Source organism: Rhinatrema bivittatum, chromosome 3, assembly GCF_901001135.1.
Source record: "Rhinatrema bivittatum chromosome 3, aRhiBiv1.1, whole genome shotgun sequence".
NCBI lineage: Eukaryota > Metazoa > Chordata > Amphibia > Gymnophiona > Rhinatrematidae > Rhinatrema > Rhinatrema bivittatum.
This window is the reverse complement of record NC_042617.1, coordinates 296246833-296266392: the sequence shown is the minus strand read 5'-3', so window position 1 is coordinate 296266392 and position 19560 is coordinate 296246833. Positions and strand designations below refer to the sequence as shown.

The 19560-nt window shown below is 41.3% G+C and overlaps 1 protein-coding gene across 8 annotated transcripts in view; it reads right to left on the bottom strand.

Annotated features, from left to right (window-relative positions):
- Window positions 1-19560, bottom strand: part of SENP1 (SUMO specific peptidase 1) — a 458603-nt gene that overhangs the window by 208268 nt on the left and 230775 nt on the right. The gene's annotated exons all lie outside the window — the stretch shown is intronic.

Here is a 19560-nt window from a genome sequence, read left to right as displayed (position 1 = left end):
TCCAAAGCCTTCTCTGTTATGAATTATCAGCAGAGTTTTAGCCAGAGTATTCTTGACTGATGCAGCCAAATCACAGACTGAAATCTGAACACAATTCATGTGTCTGCGAGTAGTGCAATCAGACCTGTTTACCTTATAATTAATCTTAAAATCTGAGCCCAGATTCAGTGAATTTCTGAAATGTAAAATATTTGCTCTCTCCAAGATTTAAATGCTATACTATTTTAATGGACATCAAAGGAAAAAAAATAAGAATCATTTCAAGAAACTATATTTTTGGAGTTTTTTTGCCCATTTTGGTTTAATTGGATTTAAGACCAGGGTGTGAAAATGAATTTTCACTGCTTTATTATATGTAGCTGGCTCAGCAAAAATGTTTTGCTTGCAACTTCTAAAATCGAAATGTTATATTCCAACACCATATACATAATTGCTAGAGATACAATTCTGGTACAAAATTTTGCAATTAATTTTATAGGTTAGCTGCAGGTAAAGATAATCTACTTGCTGTGTCCCTTTAACAGCTAAATGACCAGCTCAGTTCTTTAGTGTCTACTACTGACATCTTTGGAAGCTCCTGCTTTACATGTCAAATTGTAGCACAGATGACTCAGCCTTTCATTATTCAGAGGTAGATCAAATAAGTACCAGCTGTGATTAGGTAATTATTTCTGTGTACCATATGTCCATTAAATCTAAAGCACTTTAAAACTATATTCCTTCTATTACAAAAGCAGTCATCTTAATTGGGTTAAGATACAAAACATGTGGTTATGTTTATTTTCTCATCAATATGTATTTCATCAGAATTTCCAGATTTTTCTACATCTCAGAATTTCATTGCCAAATACATATGGCTTTTTCTTATAAGAAACAGTGTATTCAAGTCTTACACCTCTTCAAAAATATAAATAAAATAGAATACTATGACCATATAAAATTGGGATCAATTCAGAGGGTATCAACTCCAAAAGAGAAAAAGAAAATTGGCATCAGGGATGGGGTGCAATAAGTAAATTATAGGGAATGTGTGTTTATACTTTCAAACAATTGCTAGGATTAGGAGACACTCTATGAAATTAACTGGTAGCAGATATTATTAGCTAATTAGATATGGGGATTGCCACTTCTTACTTCTGGGAGTGAGCAACAGGAAACTGATCTCCCCATTAGAATCTGCTAGATACATTCAAGTGACCTAGAATGCCCACTGTCTGAGACAGGATTTTTGGGCTTGATGGACCCAAGCATGCCACTTTTTATGTTCGTGGTATAAACCTCATACCATGGTTTTAGACCTTCCTCTCCACTGAAAAATGTTTACCTTTTGAGGTCCATGTCAGCATTTTGATTTCAATGGGATTATATGCAGGAGACATTCTACCTATACTACTACAGATAATAGCAGTATATTACACAGCATCAAGAACTTCAATACCTAGGGTTTGACTCAATTCCAGTTTTAAAAAGGCATCTTCCATTTATTGTTTTGCTATACTCGTGACAAATGTATTTACGTATCCATCTGACACCAAAATAAGAAAATAGCTTTTTAATGTCTAGTGCAGACATTTAATAGGTAAGAATGCCATAGAACAAATGGCCAACAACCTGTTTGATCAAACTATTCTTTCCTAACACCCTCACAACATTAGCAACCAATGCTAACTGTTCAGTAGTCATCAATATATGGGTCAAAATTGTTTTCAATCAATGAATAACTATAATAAACTAGACACAAAATGATTTGTATTTTTACGCCAATTCAGATGAACTTAACTTTTTGAGGACTAAACTTGAACTTTGGCAAAATTATCTATCATTTAATCCTTTAGTACAGCTCTAGTTGGAGCACATGAATCTGAAATTAAATCAACTGGGAGGGGATATGACAGAAGTTTATAAAATCATGTGTGGCATAGATCAAATTAGTATGGAACAGTTAATACTTCTAGAAGAAATTCCATGAGACTAGAAGCAAATTTAAAAGAAATTTAAGGAAATAGATTTTCAGTAAGCACACAAACATGCTATGGAATTTGTTGCTGGAAAATGTAGTCAAGGCTAGTCATAACTTCTTTTAGAAAAGATCTGCACAAGTTCTTTAAGGACAGGTCCATTAACAACTATTAGCTAGGAAGGCTTGGGAACCACCACATTTGACCACTTAGAATGAACAGGGAATGGATCTCCCCATTATGATCTTTTGGATACTTCTTCCAAATGACCAGAATTGACTACTACTGAAGACAGAATGCTTAGCTCGATAGACCATTAATCTGACCCAGTATAGTGTATCTTATGTTCTTATTTAGCTCAAAGGAATGTCAATCCAGCTTCTTGATAACTTTTCCTCATGGATGCAGAGTGATATATATGCATTCACATGTTTCAAGACAGTCTCATAACTAGACATTTTAGCAGCCGAAGAAGGTATATATTTGCACACTCACCCTAATCCTTCCTTCTCTTCCCCTGCTCTGTGATCACCAGTCTTCTTTCTGTCTCTCTCTAAGCTTGATGGCAATAAGAACAGTATGCTTCCTGTTCTTTCATCCCCTGCTAGTCCATACTCCCATTTCAGTTATTTTTCAATCAAAAGCCTTTGTGCCCTGTGCGGCTGTCCCTCTTGCCCACCCCTAGTTATGTCCCTATTTCATGGCTTCATACAGGATTGGCTTTACCAATAGGCACTTAGGCCTGTGCCTAGGGCATAAAAAAATCTGAGGGCAGCAGGTTGCCTGATTACTGCCTCTCAGCTGTAACAGCCTTTTTATTTCCTGCTTCAGTCTCTCTACTCTCAGGTAGCTAGAGAACAGGAGAGGAGGGAATGACCCAGAAGCAGACAAAGGCAAGCAAACAAAAAAAAAAGAGCTGCTTTGTCTTCTAATCCAGCTCCTCCCCCTCTATTCTGCTCAGGAAGGGGGGGGCATGGGGTGGTAAAAGCATCAACAGTGCGCAGAGGTCACAAAAACCTATTTCACAGATTCACGTAATTATTGGGACATGACAATTTTTACATGGGCTGCTAACTATTCTGGGCTTTACAACTTGGTTTACCTGATTCACTTCTTAATCCTCTTCAGACTGTGCAAAACTCCGCAGCACTGGTCCTGACCAGTACAGGTTTTAGGCAATATATTACCCAATTTTATAAAGCTTCCATTGGCTTCCAATTAAATACAGGATTAAATTTAAAGTCATTACAGTAATTCATAAAACAATGAATACTCTGGATGTAATTAGCCTGAGTTCCATATTACATATTTATACTACCCTGGAAGGACACCACACTCTAACAAAGACCTATTGGAAGTACCATCACTAGGTGGTACGCGACTAGGCAAATCCTGTATCCGTTTTTCTCCATCGCGGGACCTATTCTTTGGAACTCACTCTCAGAGCAGATATGGTTAATCAGCTGTCCCAACTTATTTCAGAAGCAGCTAAAGACATATTTGTTTAAATAGGCTTACTCCTTATGATAATATATGCTGTGATGTACTTTGGTCTTATGTTTTTGTTTTATGTGTCATGAAACTTTTACTGTGAATGTTTACTTTTGTAAGCCGCCATGAATATACAGATAAGTTTTTTAAATAAATAAAATAACAGTAAAATAAAGCTAGCTTAGCTGGGTTTAAAAAAGGTTTGGACAAGTTTGTTCCTGGAGAAGTCCATAAACTCCTAATAGACAAGTTGACTTGGGGAATAGCCACTGCTTATTACCGGCATTAGTAGCATGGGATCTATTTAATGTTTGGCTACTTGCCAGGTACTTGTATCCTGGATTGGACAATGTTGGAAACAGGATGCTGGGCTTAACAGACCCTCGGTCTGACCCAGTATGGCAACTTATGTTCTTTTGGCTAACAAAAATCCTTTCAAATTACAGGATGAATCAGAACCTAGAGAAGATGTATTTGGTTTGCTTAAATACATTCACACAGCTAGCAAGTAGCGGAAATTCCACTACACAGGCTGCTCCAAGAACTTCAATCTAGAATGTGTCAAACATTTGTATCCATTCTCTCTGTATCAAGGAAGTTAGATCTGAAATACCAGGTTCGGCCATTTCCTGGAAAGTGTAAAGCTCAATTTACCTATCATTCTGGAGGAGTATAAATCAGTTATAAGAAAAGCAAAGCATTCAAATGCATTCCAATAGCTCTCCTGATAAAGATGCCAGGATGATGGACAATATGGCTGAAAAGTTCTTCCAAGGAGCTATACTAAGATTCAGAATAGCAACTCATCAACTTCATATGATTCAATATATGCATACTTGTCTACAAAAAATGCAATCTGTAGCAGATTCCAATAGATAAGATGAATTGCTTTATTCCTGCCATTCAAGAAGCAGAAGACTGAAGTGAATATCTAATGAGATTGGCATGCACTGCCTATGATGTTTTTTTTTTGGTTTTTTTTAGAACTTTGGCCATAGCTATTGAAGCCAGAAAGCTTGCTTGATCGTGTACATCTGCTCATGAAGATGTACATGAGAAGCTTGCAGATGCTCCATTTATGGTGACAAAACATTTTCAGATATATCAGAGAAAGGAGAAAGGTACATAGTGGTATAGTGAAATTGAAAGGGGATAGAGATGATGAATTAGCAGAAATATTAAACAAATACTTCTGTTCAGTGTTCACAAAAGAAGACCCTGGAGAAGGACCGTCACTTGTTATTAAAACTACAGAAGGGGGTGGAGTAGACAAAACTCCATTTACGGAAGGGAATGTATAAGAAGAGCTAAGAAAACTGAAAGTGGACCAAGCGATGGGGGCCTGATGAGGTTCACCCCAGAATACTGAGGGAACTCAGAGATGTGCTGGCGGGTCTACTGTGTGACCTGTTCAATAGATCTTTGGAAAAGGGTGTAGTGCCTAGTAAATGGAGAAGAGCGGTGGTGGTCCCTCTTCAGAAGAGTGGGAGCAGAGAAGGGGCTGGAAACTACAGGCTGGTTAGCATCACCTCAGTGGTGGGAAAATTAATGGAGACTCTGCTGAAAGAAAGGATAGTGAACTATCTACAATCTGGTGGGTTGCTCGATCAGAAGCAACATAGATTCACCAGGGGAAGATCCTGTCAGACGAATCTAATTGATTTCTTTGATGGGGTGACTAGAGAACTGGATCAGGGAAGAGCGCTTGATGTAATTTATTTGGATTTTAGTAAAGCTTTTGATACGGTACCACACAGAAGACTCAACAAAATGAGAAGCTTGGGAGTCAGCTCCAAAGAGTTGACGTGGATTACGAACTGGTTGACTGATAGAAGACAACGGGTGATGGTAAATAGAACCTACTCTGAAGAGAGAATGCCACAAGGATCAGTGTTGGGACCGGTTCTGTTCAACATCTTCGTGAATGACATTGTGGAAAGATTAGAAGGTAAAGTTTATCTATTTGCGGATGATACTAAGATCTACAACAGAGTGGACACACCAGAAGGAGTACAGAGAATGAGATGGGATTTAAGGAAGCTGGAAGAGTGGTTGAACATATGGCAGCTGGGATTCAATGCCAAGAAATGCAGAGTCATGCATCTGGGGTGTGGTAATCCAAAAGAACTATATGCGTTGGGGGGGGGGGGGGGTGAAGGGCTGATGTGCAAGGAGCAGGAGACCTTGGGGTGATAGTGTCTAATGACCTGAAGTCGACGAAGCAGTGTGACACGGTGATAGCCAAAGCCAGAAGAATGCTGAGCTGCATAGAGAGAGGAATATCTAGTAAGAAAAAGGAAGTGATAATCCCCTTGTACAGGTCTTTGGTGAGGCCTCACCTGGAGTACTGTGGTTCAGTTCTGGAGACCATATCTCAAAGGAGACAGAGACAGGATGGAGGTGGTTCAGAGGAGGGCGATCAAAATGGTGGGTGGTCTTCATCGAATGACTTATGAGGAGAGGTTGAGGAACCTGAATATGTATACCCTGGAGGAGAGGAGGAGCAGGGGTGATATGATACAGACCTTCAGATACTTGAAAGGTTTTAATGATCCATGGTCGTCAACAAACCTTTTCCATTGGAAACAATTTAGTAGAACTAGGGGTCACGATTTGAAACTCCAGGGACGAAGACTTAGAACCAATGTCAGGAAATATTTCTTCACTGAGAGGGTGGTGGATGCCTGGAATGCCCTTCCGGAGGAAGTGATGAAGACTAAAACTGTGAAGGATTTCAAAGAGGCATGGGATAAACACTGTGGATCCCTAAAAGGCTAAAGGATGGGAATAAATTTAAAAAAAAAGCTAAATCTCAAGGGTAACCTGCATGGAGCGGCAGTTACTACCTTGGGAAGTTTGCTGGGCAGACTAGATGGACCATTTTGGTCTTTTTCTGCCATCATTACTATGTTACTATGGGATATAATCTCTTTGGAGAGAAAGTTGCTAAGGTTCACTGTGCTACCCGCCTTACTCTTATCAGCTACAGCAGATTCTCTACCTCCAAAAAAGGATCAGCCTCAGATTTATAGAAGGCAATATTACTACCCAAGAAGATACCAGCAGTACCCCATGCATGTCCTCATTTCAAGAAACAGCGAAAGAGCCCATGCACAAGAGAGAGGAGACAACATACGCCTTTATAACAGATGCAGACCAATACCAATTTTTGACTACAATTTAATAAAATCTTTTCTACTTTGACAGGTTTCAGTACAAGACTTCAGCATTTCAAATGAGTATGGCCTTTAACACACCAACAGGTCCTAACAATTATACATCAAGGATACTGGTTGAACTTCAGATCTGGTCCCTAAAACAATGCTCCAATGAGGCAGTGTTTAGATATGGAAAAGCTCATGCTTATCCTTCTTACTAGTCAATGGAGTACAGCTTGTCCATGGCAAGAAAAACCAAAACAGAACTCAGGGTTTTATTCTAAATACCTCTGATTCCAAAGAGACCATCAGTCTTCAACCTATCTTCAACCTAAAGAATCTCAACAAATAGCTAAAAATTCAGGATTAACTCTTTGGGTACCATCCTTCCCCTTTTAAAGAACTGGTTTTGCTCTCTCAACCTAAAAGATACTTACATTCATCTGCTCTGTGGGAGTACCGAGAGAAAGGATTAGGGGCTGCTTTTTGACAGCACTGCTCTTTCCAGCCTGTCTTTGGGATGCAGGAGCCCACAAACTTTCAGGCAATGCAAACCCCTCCACCCACGTTGAATGCTGCCATCCAACCCCGCTTACTTATGACATCAACTGGGGCTTGAAATCGCTGAGATGAGCTGCTACTGCGATTCGCCCAAGAGGCTTGCCTCTTTGGGAGCCTCTTAAGGCAATCGAGGGAATGACTGCTGAGAATATTTCATCAGAGATTCCTGTATTAATGGGGAGGGAGAATTATTCCACTGATGTTAGAAGGTTTGAGAGAGGGGGTTTTAAAATTGAACCTGGTGACTCCTTGTAGACTGCCGTTTAGTAATCAGGGTGGGGTATTTAAGGGGCAAAAAGGCCATGGCTACATGTTCATGACTTGTTGACAGAGAGTTGCATTTGATTTGGGTAACAAACATAGTTGAAGGGTAATCAATGTATAATTATTTCATATGTATGTCCTAAGGGTTATGCCATACATATGTGTAATAGGGCTTGTAAGAAAAAAGGAGGGGGTGTAGCTATTATCTTTCGTGATTCCCTTCCTCTAAAAAGAAAGTTTTTTGATCAAATTATAGCGTGTGAAAGTATGTTAGCAAAGTTAGATTTTCAAGATCCTATTTAAGTTTTATTATGGTATTGTCCACCAGGGTTGTCCCAGCTGCAATTTGATTATTTTGGAGGCAATTTTAGGTCTTTCTTTGAGGTATTCCTATTTACTGGTGATGGGAGATTTAATTTGCATGCTGAAAGTTATGATTCTACTAAAGCCCTATTCCTGGCTAGTTTAGCTAATAGTGGCCTTCATCAGGTGCTTCAAGGTGGAACACATGAAAAAGGAAACACTTTAGATTTGTTGTTTGGTCAGAGAAAGCTAGACAGAAAGGTGGTTTGATATTTGAAGGGGGTTGAAAAATTGACTTGGACAGATCATTTTTTGGTGAGTAGTAGCTTTAGCTACTAAAGAAGGCAAAAACTTACAGGGAAAGGTAAAATAGTAAAAAGCAAGTCAATTTCAAAGAATGTAGATTCCGAAAAATTTAAAGAGGTAATCTCTGTTTCCCGTATTAGGGTTAACAGTCTCCTTTCTGGAGATGTTCCTATTCAAAGAGGGGTAAGGCTGGGCTACCCATTTTCACCCTTACTATACATTCTTTCCATCGACCCACTACTCAGGAAACTAGATTCAGACCCTGACATAAAAGGCTTTTTATAGGGCCTTGTCACATTTTCAAAATAGTGGCATTTGCAGATGACGTCCTAGTTTTCTTGACCGACCCCCAGAGATCACTAAAGTCAGTACTATAATTACAAACCCAGTTTGGACAATTTGCAGGCCTAAAAATAAATATGGAAAAATCAGATGCAATAGATGTTACTGGCACAGTTCATCTGACATGGCCCGGGGAATTTCCTTTGAAATGGGTAACCGGCGCTCTCAAATACTTAGGAATTAAAATACTCGTTAACATGAAGGACCTCTATTCTGTAAATATTCAGCCCCCTCATGAATAATACAATAACTACGCTCAAGTGATGGCGTTCACTACTTCTTTCTTTAATGGGCCACATTCAACTCTTTAAAATGATATTACTACCCAAATGGTTATATATCTTACAAATGACACATATATGATTCTTAAAGAAGATCACAAAGCTATGCTACAGGCCATAGGTCGCTTCCTATGGCGAGGGAAAAGAGCTAGACTAACTATGGAAGTTATGCTAAGTACAGTAGCTGAGGGGGGACTGGGATTTCCTAACCTATACTTATATAACCTAGCTTGCTGTTTGAGATATATTAAAGATTGGATCTCCTCTACGTCTCATTTTATCCCATATGATAGTTTATTGGAATGATATGGGGTATCCTCCCTAAATTATCTCCTGCAAGTAAATTTCCAAGGGATTCCACATCATATCAGGGATAATGTGTTGCTTTGATCATGTCGCAAAGCATGGATGCAACTGTCTCTCCAGTGCTCTCATCATTGATTATCCCCACTACTTACCATAGTATATCATCCGCTCTTCTCCCCAGGAATGGACAATAGGGTTTTTTGCAGATGGCATCAGCACAGATTAACATACATTTACCAGTTATTCGACTCTTCCTCTAACACACTATTGACACTAGCTGAACTGCAGTAAACATTTCAGATTCAACAGCACGACAGCTTCGCTATTATGCAGGTACAGCATTTTATTAGAAGTAAGCCACTACAATTAAGAGTCCTCCCCCGTAAAAAAGATCCGGAAAGTGCTACAATTAGGGAAAAAGCAATGTCCTAAGCTATCCACTCTGATTAAGTCATTGCTACTCACTAGTAAGCACTTGTCTCTGGAGAAAATCTATACAAGATGGAAGCAATGGCCTCTTTTCTCTGACTCATATCAAGAATGCAAGAACACGCTCATTAATATTCATAAAACCTCAGATATCTTGCTGCGAAAATCCCATTAAAAATTTCTTTGGCAAGTTTATATACCCCCTGTGCGTGCCTATCAAATGAAGATCTGCAAGTCTGGAATCTGCAGGAAATGCAATACAGCTTTGGGCACATATGCCCATTGTTTTTGGGAATGTCCCTTAATACAAAAATTCTGGAAACAGGTCAAAACAAGATGCACCTGAACTAAGATCAATGAAAGTTGAGCTCCGCAAATCAGAAAAGAAGTGGTGCAGAAACCAAAATCCAACATTTTTATTAAAATTCAAATCATTACTCCACAACTACCGCCAAGCCACTGACAAAGCGAAGAAAGACTTTTATGCAGCGAAAATCCACCAATTCCAATTCAATCCTCGTGCACTCTTCCAATACGTCAACAGCCTCGTTACTGCACCGGTCAACACAAACAATGATGAATCAAAATGTGAGAAATTAGCTGCTTACTTCCACAACAAAATAGAATCCATTCTGACATGCTTCCATTCACAAATCTTGCCCAACTCATCTTTAACTCCTAGCAACGCCCACAACAGCAAACTCTCTCTCACTGCACTCACAACCTCCATCAACCAATCATCACCAGCCACTCACACAAACATCAAAACTAAGCTTACAAACCTTGAGACTTCACCTATAGAAGTCGAGACTATACTGAAAAAAATTAAACCAGCACTGCACCCCGCAGACATAATGCCCACTAAAACACTACTCTCAATCCCCACTACTATAGCAAAACCCATTGCAAAGATCCTCAACAAATCGATTTTATCGGGCACAGTTCCTTCTCAGCTCAAACATGCCATCATAAAACCTACCCTTAAAAAAACCAAACCTAGATACTGCTGATCCAGTGAACTATCACCCAGTTTCGAACCTCCCCTTCCTATCCAAAATTATGGAGAGAATCATCAATAAACAACTCACTGAATACCTCGACGAGCATCAATTACTCTTCCCGTCCTAATATGGATTTAGAAAGTACCACAGCACGGAAACGCTTCTACTATCCCTATCAGAGTCGCTCCTAAAAGCCCTAGACTCTGGCCACTCATACATTCTCGCCCTTCTAGATATATCTGCTGCTTTAGACACTGTCAATCACAACACCCTCATCACCCACCTCACTGAAATAGGTATCACCGGCACTGCTCTACTCTGGTTCCAATCATACCTGAACAATAGGACCTACAGTGTAAAAAGTGGACAATGTGAATCCAAGCCAAGAAGCCTCGCACAAGGAGTACCCCAAGGATCCTCACTTTCTTCAACTCTGTTTAATATTTATCTCACACCTCTTTGTCGACTACTCTCAAAACTGGGTTTCCAACACTTCATTTACGCAGATAATGTGCAGATCCTCATACATATAAACAGTTCTCTCACGAATGCGGCCCTCACAGAAATAAAAAAACTACTTACTGACAACTATTTGGCCATTAACACCAACAAAACTGAGCTGCTCATCATCTCACCTCCAAACAACTCCACATCGAACACAACTTTCCTATCCCAAGTCTGCACACCTACTGCACAACAAGTCCGCAGCCTTGGTATCATCATTGACAACAATCTTACGTTTAAAAAATTCATCACTGCCACTGTTAAAAATGGATTTTTCAAGCTCCATACATTAAAGCGTATCAAACCTCTCTTACACCCATATGACTTCCGCACAGTACTACAAGCTACAATCCTGTCAAAGCTTGACTACTGCAACGCATTACTGCTAGGCTTACCAAAAAACACGTTACAACCATTACAAATGCTACAAAATGCAGCTGCCCGCATACTCACCAACACACACCGCCACGATCACATCACTCCTGCTCTTCAGTCTCTTCACTGGCTACCCGTTGTATCCAGGATTATATACAAATCCATTATGCTAATACACAAGGTCATTCATAACCGAAACATGCAATGGTTTTCTGAACACCTGTATTTCAAGAAGACAAACCGACCAACAAGATCGCAGCATCAGGCCAGACTGCCGATCCCCTCTCCTAAACTTACCAAATATGCATCTACAAAAGAACGCTCTTTCATCATAGCAGGAACCACAATATGGAACAGTATGCCCTCTGAACTGCACCAGGAACCTTGCCACAGAAAATTTAAACAAAACCTTAAAACCTGGCTGTTCAAAAAAGCATACCCATGACTGACTGGGCCCATTACAGGCCGCATATGTCGCTGTTTAACCTCCCTCCCGATTCCCCCTCCCATCCTTACCCGCTCTTGTTCCCTAGAAAAGCTCGCTACTGTATATTTCTATATGTAGATCAAATTCTCAGTAATCCTTGTTACTCTTACGTCAATATTTATTTGCCAAGTTAACTGTTAAACATGCTATTTGTTTTGTTTCTTGTTGTTTTTTGCTCCGTTTAATATTTTATTGTAAAGCCTGTTGCTGCATTACTGTAAACCGAGGTGAAGTGCTGCACGTGCCGCGGTATATAAAAAAAAAAATAACCGTGAAATAAATAAATAAATAAATAAATGCAAAATGTTAATCCAACGTCTCTTACCTTTAGATCCTACCTTATGGCTTTTTGGTCAGGGTAGTTCACTAGACACTTCAGTTATGGTAATGGACCGAGCATACATCAGGAAAATGGGGTTAATAGGTCAAAGTATAATATTACTCAAATGGCTAGATACTCAAGAACCCCACATAGAACATTGGTTCCAAAAGATGATATGTTCTCTGGAATATGTGTCAGCTAGGAACTCCTCCTCAAAAAAGTATGCTTTACATAACAAAACTTGGTCCCCGTTTCGCTCTTTTTTTTTTTTTTTTTATCACCCACAATACTCCAGGCTTCAAACACACCTCAACATAATATTACTTTACAGAATCTACCAGGAGTTGTCAAAATCACACTTCAAAACGGTTGACTGAATACTAACATCTATGGTGGGGAAACCTCAGGGTGGAGGAAGGACTATTGGAGACAGGGAAGACAAGGAAAATAAATTATAATAAATGATAATATATAAGAATAAATGATAAATAATAAGTAATGATAATAATACTAATTGGACTACTAATAATAATGACCACAATATTAATCATATCAATCATTTTATTTATTTATTTATTTATTGATTATTTTTATATACCACGGCACGTTAAAAACATCACCTCGGTTTACAATGAACAATAAATCAGCAACAGGCTTTACAATTAAATGAAATTAAGAGGAAACATTATAAATACCACATAAAACAAAACTATTAAACCAATGACAATCATAAACATAATAATATAAGCTACTCAGAGAAATTAACGCTCAAGCTGATAAAACCATGCATGACAATTGCATAATGGAGATACTTTTCAATGTTAAACAAAGGATTATGCAAGGTGCCATTTGTTAATGCTGGATAAGCTTTTCGGCGAGCTTAAGATGGATATTAAGATGGTTCTTGAGTACAGTCAGTCACTGATGAGGGCCAAGATGGAGGCGTGAGCAGCAATATGGAACACTCTCTCCCAATTAGCTCATAGAAACATAGAAACATAGAAATGACGGCAGAAGAAGACCAAATGGCCCATCTAGTCTGCCCAGCAAGCTTCACACATTTTTTTCTCTCATACTTATCATTTTCTCTTAACTCTTGGTTCTATTTCCCTTCCACCCCCACCATTAATGTAGAGAGCAGTGATGGAGCTGCATCCAAGTGAAATACCTAGCTTGATTAGTTAGGAGTAGTAGGGGTAGTAACTGCTGCAATAAGCAAGCTACACCCATGTTTATTCCCTTTACCCAGACTATGTCATACAGCCCCTATTGGTTGTTTTTCTTCTCTCCTGCCGTTGAAGCGGAGAGCCATGCTGGTTATGCATTGAAAGTGAAGTATCAGGCCCTTTTGGTTTGGGTAGTAACCGCCGTAACAAGCCAGCTACTCCCTGCTCTGTGAGTGCGAATCCTTTTTTTTTTTTTTCTTCTCCCCTGCAGTTGAAGCTATTCTGGATATGCGTGAAGCCTCAGCTTTTCTTATTCCCTGCTGTTGAAGCAGAGAGCTATGCTGGAAATGCTTGATGTATCAGCCTCTCCCATGCCATGAAGCAGAGAGCCATGCTGGATATGCATCGAAAGCGAAGTATCAGGCACATTTGGTTTGGGGTAGTAACCGCCGTAATAAGCCAGCTACTCCCCGCTTTGTGAGTGCGAACCCTCTTTTCTTCTCCCCTGCCGTTGAAGCAGAGAACTATGCTGTATATGCTTGGAAAGTGAAGTATTAGGCTTATTTGGTTTGGGGTAGTAACCGCCGTAACAAGCCAGCTACTCCCCTCTTTGTGATATCAAATCCTTTTTTCCACATTTCCTCTTGCCGTTGAAGCTTAGAGCGATGTTGGAGTCACAGTAAGCATCTGTATGTTTATTTAATAAGGGTATTGTCTCCGGGCAGTAGCCATCGTTCTGGTGAGCCACCCACTCTACATTGGCGGTCTCTTGACTTTATGGATCCACAGTGTTTATCCCACACCCCTTTGAAGTCCCTCACAGTTCTGGTCTTCACCACTTCCTCCGGAAGGGCATTCCAGGCATCCACCACCCTCTCCGTGAAGAAATACTTCCTGACATTGGTTCTGAATCTTCCTCCCTGGAGCTTCAAATCGTGACCCCTGGTTCTGCTGATTTTCTTCCTACGGAAAAGGTTTGTCGTTGTCTTTGGATCATTAAAACCTTTCAAGTATCTGAAAGTCTGTATCATATCACCTCTGCTCCTCCTCTCCTCCAGGGTGTACATATTTAGATTCTTCAATCTCTCCTCGTAAGTCATCCGATGAAGATCCTCCACCTTCCTGGTCGCCCTTCTCTGTACCGCTTCCATCTTGTCTTTGTCTTTTTGAAGATACAGTCTCCAGAACTGAACACAGTACTCCAGGTGAGGCCTCACCAAGGACCTGTACAGGGGAATAATCACTTCCCTTTTCTTACTCGATATTCCTCTCTCTATGCAGCCCAGCATTCTTCTGGCTTTTGCTATCGCCTTGTCGCATTGTTTCGCAGACTTCATATCATTAGATACTATCACCCCAAGGTCCCTCTCCTGCTCCGTGCACATCAGCCTTCCCCCCCCCCATTGAATACATTTCATTCGGATTTCCACTCCCCATATGCATGACTTTGCATTTCTTTGCATTGAATCTCAGCTGCCATGTCTTCGACCACTCTTCCAGTTTCCTTAGATCCCGTCTCATTCTCTCCACTCCTTCCGGCGTGTCCACTCTGTTGCAGATCTTACTGTCATCCGCAAAAAGACAAACCTTACCTTCAATCCCGTCCGCAATGTCGCTCACAAAGATATTGAACAGGACCGGTCCCAACACCGATCCTTGCGGTACACCACTTATAACCGCTCTCTCCTCAGAGAAGGTTCCATTTACCATCACACATTGTCTTCTGTCCGTCAACCAATTTGCAATCCAGGTCACCACATTGGCACTCACTCCCAAGCTTCTTGTTTTATTCACCAGTCTCCTGTGCGGAACCGTATCAAAAGCTTTGCTGAAATCCAAGTATATGATATCGAGTGCTCTTCCTTGATCCAATTCCTTGGTTACCCAGTCAAAAAAGTCAATCAGATTTGTCTGACAGGATCTTCCCCTGGTGAATCCATGTTGCCTCTGGTCCATCGATTCTCCGGACTGTAGATTGTTCACTATTCTCTCTTTCAGCAGTGACTCCATTACTTTTCCCACCACCGAAGTGAGGCTAACTGGTCTGTAGTTTCCAGCCTCCTCCCTGTTGCCACTCTTGTGAAGCGGGACCACCACCGCTCTTCTCCAATCACTCGGCACCACTCCTGTTTCTAGGGATCTATTGAAAAGGTCACACAGTGGAGCCGCCAGAACATCTCTGAGCTCCCTCAATATCCTTGGATGAATACCATCAGGCCCCATGGCTTTGTCCACTTTCAGGTTCTTTAGCTCTTCCCACACTTTTTCTACTGTGAAAGGATTTTCATCTATTCCACTTCCCTCCAGTTTCCCTCCAGTTTCTTTCTTTCGAAAAGGAAAGGCAGGGTTCGGATTTCCCCCCCCCCCCCCCGATGAACCCTTGCCATCGGGACAGCAACTAATTTCTTCGTTTGCTGCCGGGACAGTGGCACAGGGGGTTTCTCTCCCCGCTGTGGCTGGTGGTGAGGGAGCACCGCAGTCGCCTGGGGAAACCACACTGAGTCCCCCAGATCAGTGCTTCTCGCCAACTCGTTTCCAGCGCACCTCACCTCGGGTCTGCAGGTCAGGATGATGATGTCATCAGAGTGCCTGCGACGGGGGGATAGAGAGGAGAGCAGCTGGTGGGCTTCCATGCTTCTCTAGACCCACTGGAGATTCCCTTTTTGCCTTCAACTTTGCCTTTACCTATTTCTTCTTCTCCAGTTGAGGAGCTGGAGGAGCAAGATGGAAGAGCTGCAGCAAAGTCACTGGGACTGTCGAGAGAGGCACAAGTTGGAGCAGTAGGGGGTGAGTGTTTTCAACCCTCCTCTAAACCAGCTATAATAACTTTAGAGGCTAGCTGGGATCTCATTGTGAGCTTTGGAAGCTCAATGAAGGCTTGCCAGAGTGAAATTAAGGAATTAAATTGCAAAGTAGATTCCAAAAATGTCTTTGAAGCCCAAGTTCAGGAATTAAAAAATCAAATGACTAATACACAACAGACCTTGGCACAAACCCAAGCATGCAACATAAAGCTGGTTAAGGACTTTGGAATCTGTTCGCGGAGACTGGAGTATCTAGAAAACCACACCAGGCATTTGAATTTGCGTTTTATTAATGTCCCCAGGATTCTGGGGGAAGGAATATATACCATTTTGAAGAAATACTTTCATGAAAACCTTGGGTTTGATATAGATAAAACACCGGCTATAAATAAAGCTTTTTTCTTGGCTAACCCTAGCAAAGATAGACCTCCACAGGGAGGACAAGCAGATGGTATTTTAAACTTAACGCAATTTCTTGAAAATTCATCTGAGGTGGTGATAGAGAGATCCACCTTACAAGAGCTCAATGAAACAATGAAGAGATATTTTAAAAGTATCTCCTCAAACATCTATGGGCAAACTGTTCATGTATTCCAGGACTTTGCTAGGGCAACGCAAGTTAGAAGGCGAGACTTTTTGTCTTTGAGGGCTCAAGTGATTAATCTGGGATACTCTTTTACACTCGGGTATCCCTGTAAGTGTGTGATACGGGGTCAGAATGATTGTTACATCTTTTTTTTCCCCTGAGCAATTGAAATCCTTTTTAAACTTTAGGAGTGCAATAATAACTACTCCTCTAGGGCAAGAAAAAACCCAGACTTGATCTAATAAAGTAAAGTCTACCGTCTATGTCAAGCTAATTTAAATATGTATGTTTCTTAGCTCCCCTAGATTACTGGCCTCTTATACCTGGTTTTTTCCTTTCAAAAGAATGATGTATTAATTAATAGATATTATGTTCGATAAGTTTTTTGATGAAATTCGTATAATTGATAATATGAGATGACCTTGATACTATCATTCTGTTTACAGATATAAGATTTGTTTTTGCTTATTTGAATTGAAAATTAAAAAAAAAAAAAGATGGTTCTTAAGAGGGACATTAAATGACCCCCTCCCTCTCCCCCCCATTTCCCTCCCTAAGACAAGGCTTTTCAGTGTATATAGTGCCTTTTTTCTTGTTTTTTGGTGCATATATTTTACATAGTGTATATATTTTACAGAATGTATAAGAGTTCTTCAATTTGTATAAAGTTGAGCGCAGTGCCTTCCCCTGAAAGCACAGTTTACCATGTTATATTGTAACTCTCTCGGTGGCTCCCTTTCAGTCACTGGTCCTTTTCCTTCCTTGCCTACGTTTCCTCCTTTTCCTCGTCTCTCCTTTTCCAAGTGCTCCCTCTTCCCTCCCCCTGGTTTTATGTATCTTCCTCCTTCCTGTTACATTGTAAACCGACATGATGTACCCACGAATGTTGGCATATTAAAAGCCAATAAATAAATAAATAAATATCAAATATTGGATATTGAATATTGGGTTCCTGACTAGATGACCATTCCCCAAACACATTAATCCTGGCTATAAACGTTAACCACTGTTTTTTTATTTTAGTAAGGGGACTGGACTCAACTGCAATACATAGGTACCGGTGACCCATTACCATACCATGGTTTATTCGTTTATCTGCATTAGTGGATGCAGTCTCGAAGCAGTCATAAGTGGCTCTGACCTCGTGTTTTCCTGATTCGAGGCCTTTATGGATGACATTTTGGAATGGCTCTTGATACTGCTCAGGGAGAGAAAGAGCTAGGTCTTGAACCTGCTTCCAGAGGTTCCTTTGATATTGGTTCATATAAGCTGGTATGATGTTATCTTGGATACCAGCATGGAACCCTGAAAAACTTTGCATCCTAGGTTATCCAAAAATCTACTTTCCTTCCCAGGTGGTGTAGATGAATGTGATTTCAGTCGCTTCGCCTTTTTCTGGGCGGATTCTACGACGACTGACTGGTGCGGCAACTGTGATTTTTGAAAACCTGGAATAGGTTGTACCAAATAAGTTGCCTCTGATCTTTTGTTGACTGCTGCAACTGATCCTGGGTGTTCCCATATTCTGTACTGAAGGTCTTAAAACACTTCATGAACAGGTACTGCCAACATTTCCTTAGGAGGATCTACAAATTGTAGAACCTCCAAGGTTTTCTGCCTTGCATCCACCTCTGTTTGTAGTTGAAAGGGGATGGTATCAGCCATATCCCTTACAAAATTTGTAAAGGAAAGGTCCTCAGGAGGTGACTTGCTGTGGTCGTCAGGTGGAGAGGGTTCGGAAAATATATCTGCATCTGATGAATATTCGGAACTGGTGTCAGTAGCCACCTCCTGTGGAGTGTGAGGAGTGACTGGTATTATGGAAGGTGCTTTAGGCCTTGCTGGTAACAGAGGAGAATGAGGCCTTGGAGGTCTTGATACTCCAGAGGGGCCTGGAATAGGCTCTTCTGGTGTTTTATTTGAAAGGATATCCAGCAGTGTGTCCAATTTAGTGATAAAAGGATGGAGCATCGAGACATCCTCCACTGGCATCGGTGTAGTCATCGGTGGCACCGGCGAGGGTACCGGGGTAGGCATCGGGAGCGGTTCCCGTGGCATCGGTGCCGGCGGCTTCAAGGGTGATGGTTCTCCCAGCATTGGAATCGGCATCGATGGAAGTGTCGGTGGATGTGGCGGAATCGCATCGCGCAGAGCCTGGTGCACCGCTTGACGTATGTATGAGTCAAGTTCCACTCTCATAGCTGGTGATACCAGAGCAGCTATGGAGGGAGGCGGTGATGGCGATGCCGATACCCCCTCAGAGCCCTGAGGGGGTACGGAACCCGGCACCGATATCGGTGGGGATCGCCCTGGATCAGTAGGCCTCGAAGCCTCCGCACTCGTCCGAGGTATTTTTGCGGGTGAGGCCGTACCTGTCGATGGGTCTTCGGTCATCGGTGCTTGGCGTCGTCGATGCCGGTGTCAATGTTTTTCCTTCTTTTTTTCACTCCCAGAAGTGGATGCCTTCGATGATATTGACGGGGAAGGCGTGGAAGCGTCTCCAGCCTCCGGACGACTTTTCTTCAGTAGGACCTGACGAACGGATCCTGATGGCGATGACTGAATGGAAGTCGATGCCTTCGGAAGCAATTGTATATTAAACAATTGCTCCATTTTCTCAGCTCGGAGACGACGGCCTTTTGAGGTCATCTCCGCACATAAATTACACGATTTTATGTTGTGATCTTTGCCTAGGCAAAGAACACATTCCAAGTGCGGGTCGGTTATCGACATATTCCGCGCATAGTTCGGGCATTTTTTGAACCCGGAGGCCATGTTGCCGGACAGCCGTCGACGGCAATGACAAAAAAATCTCGGTACCGGCTGGAAACCAAAGGGAAAAAAAGTTACCGCGGTGTTATCGAAGGGAAACCCTTGCGGTGGGATTAATTTTTTTCCGAAAAAGAAACTTTTTTA